This window comes from Monodon monoceros, unplaced genomic scaffold (genome assembly GCF_005190385.1).
Source record: "Monodon monoceros isolate NGI ecotype Baffin Bay Population unplaced genomic scaffold, NGI_Narwhal_1 Super_Scaffold_20, whole genome shotgun sequence".
NCBI lineage: Eukaryota > Metazoa > Chordata > Mammalia > Artiodactyla > Monodontidae > Monodon > Monodon monoceros.
The window spans coordinates 78,123,864-78,127,153 of NW_021703777.1; positions in this window are offsets into that span (position 1 = coordinate 78,123,864).

Consider the following 3,290-nt stretch of genomic DNA (forward strand, 5'->3'; position numbering starts at 1 on the left):
GTGTTTATAAGGTTCAAGCATCTATTTGATCCAGCTGAAGGAAGACCTGGCGTGATCTTCATTCTGTGTTTTAATTGGGGGAATTTATAGGGCCCCCATGGTGCCCGATTCTTCCTCTGTATCCTGCAAAAGGAAAACTGATCCCTGCGGGGAATATTTGCTTCAAGATTATTCCTGTTAAATGGAGTTAAAATGTATCCCTAGACTTTCTCGTATTTGTTGCTTCTCACAAATGTGCTTTTGTGGTAAGCTCAGGCATGTTCTTAGAAGGGAGATGATCTGGAGTTCAAATTCCACCTCTAACACTAGCTAAATGTTACATCATTTTTGGTACATTTTGTTACATTACAGTCCTTATCCATAAAATGAGGATAATAGCACTACTTACCTCATGGAATTTTATGTGTTAAAGAGAAAATACATGAAAAACATTAACACAGTGCTGGCTTGTAAGTGTTCAATAAAGGTTAGCTTATTTGATATTTCTAGTCACATGGTTAGACAGTCTAAATCTCCTCTACAAAGTCATTCTTGACAGAATTAATTTTGCACGGTTAATGCTAATGCTGCATAGTCCATGTGTTCTGAATATCCAGTCCATAAGTCATATTTAACTGGTGAAATTTAATATATGTAGCACTAGACTTAAAATGACTGCTTGCCTTAAAAATCAATGTGACCAGGGGCATTTCTGCATGTGGTCCCAGGAAATGTCCTTATGACTATCCAGTTTCCTTTTTTTTTGGAGATCATTAATATGCTCTTTCCTGGACATCATATAGTAAAATATGCATCCAAGTCCCAGGCAGACATCATTGGTCACTCTTTCCACACTGTAGAATGCAGCGTTGCTTTGTGTTCATACTTTTTTCTTTATTTGAGATAAAATCATTGTAATTCAAATTTCAAAGGGGTTCTTTTTTGTTTAGGTGAACACTTGAGTAAGGACTTTTACTTTATATCTTATCACTGCCATATCTCTTGAAGATTTCTGTGGGAAAGTGAAATAGTTTTATTTATTTATTCTATAAATTATCAATTTATTAATTGTATAAATAGTTTTAAAGATAAAACTATTTATAGAATTAACAACAAATATAGAGGTTCAAACCTTGAAACGTTCACTATCAGTATCCATTTTACTTTGAAATCAGACATTGACACTTTACAAATATTCAGTTGATACTAAGTAAAATGGTAGCATTTGCTTTAGAGTTAGAAAACATGCATGCATAGTGCAAGATTTAAATATACCTGACCTGTGTTATTCATTTTGAAATACTTCTTTGTGTGAGAAGAGAGGGCATCCTACATGATTATTAGCTTCAGAGCCATTTAAAGTGTTTGAAAGGAAGTGCATTATTTGAGAACAGCACATAAAAGGGGATTGTCAAGACTTGGTGAAATTTTATTAATAACTCAGGTGATTTAATAAAACATCCTACCCACTGAAAGCTCAAATCTGTTTGGTAAGAATTATATTTTTGAATTGAAAATTAGATATTTCCAGGGTGATTTTTGCCCTTTTGAAAGAACCAGTGAGTAGAAAGAATCCACCTTCCTTTCCTATTAAGTTAAATGTCACCAAAGTCACTAGTACCTTAGTTTCTTTTTAGAAAATTCAAGTAATTAGAATTGTAAGAACTCTCTAAACTTCTAAAAATAAATGATTGAATTTATGTATGAGATATCAAATTTATGAGAAATATGACCATCACAAAAAATATTGATAGAAATATGTTAAAAATAAACAACTAAGAAGGCATTTTAAGAAGATGCCGAAGGAAGAGCCTGAACTTATCTCCTCCCAGAGATAAATACCTACATGTGGAGTAATTCCCTCAGAAGAGAATCTGAAAACTAGTTGGTCACCTGTTTCACAACAAAGAATAAAAAGGACTACATCAGGATGGGTAGGAGGGGCAGAGAAAAGTTCTCACCCAAAACCCCACCCCTGGCCTGGCTGCACACAATACAGAGGGATCTTATTAGAAAGGCTTTTCTCCTGGGGGAGCAAGTGTGGGACCCCACATCAGACACACGGGCCCAAGAATTCTACACCAGACAGCTGAGTCCCCAAAACGCCTGGCTTAGAAAACTAACGGGGCTAATGTCCAAGGGTCCAGAAAAGCTATTGGAAACTGAGACTCCCCTCTTAAAGGGCTCACATGCAATCCTTCTCACTCAGAGACCCTGCAAAATATCAACGGTTTGAAAACTGCTGAGACTCTTTGTGAAGGAGAGTTGTTTGCAAATCTAAAAGCATCAGTTGGGGGGGGGTGCAGGGGGTGTAATATGGTGGTAATACTTGTAGGAGGCACTGGCAGAGGCCATTGTGTTCCTCACCTCACCTGCTAGCACAGGCCTGAGAGCTTGGATGCACTACCCTGCCACAAAGCTGAAGCTGGAGAGCTCTGGCAGCTGCAGCATCCCCCCACGCCCTGACTGGGGTGGCACAAATAGCCATGGCATTCTCCTGCTCCCTAACTAAAGTCTGCAAGTGTGGGTGGCTGTGACATTCCCCTGCCCCCCTAACTGGGAGTGGAGAACACAAGCAGTCATAATATTCTCCCACTCCTGGCCTAACGGCTGACTCATGTGCACAGACAAGGCACTTTTGTACTGCATTGCTGAAGCCCAGGGGTGGGTGCAGTCAAGACATTTTCCTGCTGCCTTCTTGAAGCAAGAGATCAAGTCCCACCCCCTATAATCTCCAGCTACCTAGCTAAAGCCAGTGGGTGCATGCAATCCGCATAGGGGACACTACTGGCTGGCCTGGCCCTGGTGGCCACGGGGGCTGGTGTTCTTGAACTTCATGACACTGGAGCAATCGGAAAGACAGGTCTTGGCAGGCCACCATACCCAGGGCCCTGCACAGACAGCAGACTGAAACATAACCCCATCTTATATGAAAAAGGCTTATTTACTTAGCCTGGAGCTTCATCCTGAGGGACAGGCTTCAGGTTTCCCACATACCTAGAGGCTAAGGAGGTGCTCCCAGGGACTGTAAGCGGGGAGACACCATCCTTGCGCACCCCCTTGGCCTCGTTAGGGCTTGATGAGGCTCCTCAGAAAGGAGCTTATACACTCACCAGGAGCCCCAGTTTTTGCAACCACAGCCAAGGAGACACCTACGGATCTTCTGGTCTGGAGGTCAGCAGGGATTACAGAGTCCTGTCATCCTCATGCAGTAGCTGACCCACAACTGAGCCTGATGAGTGCCCTGAGCGCCAACCAGCCCATACATAGATCAATCCACACCCAGGATGGGCAAGTGACTCCAACCCTCT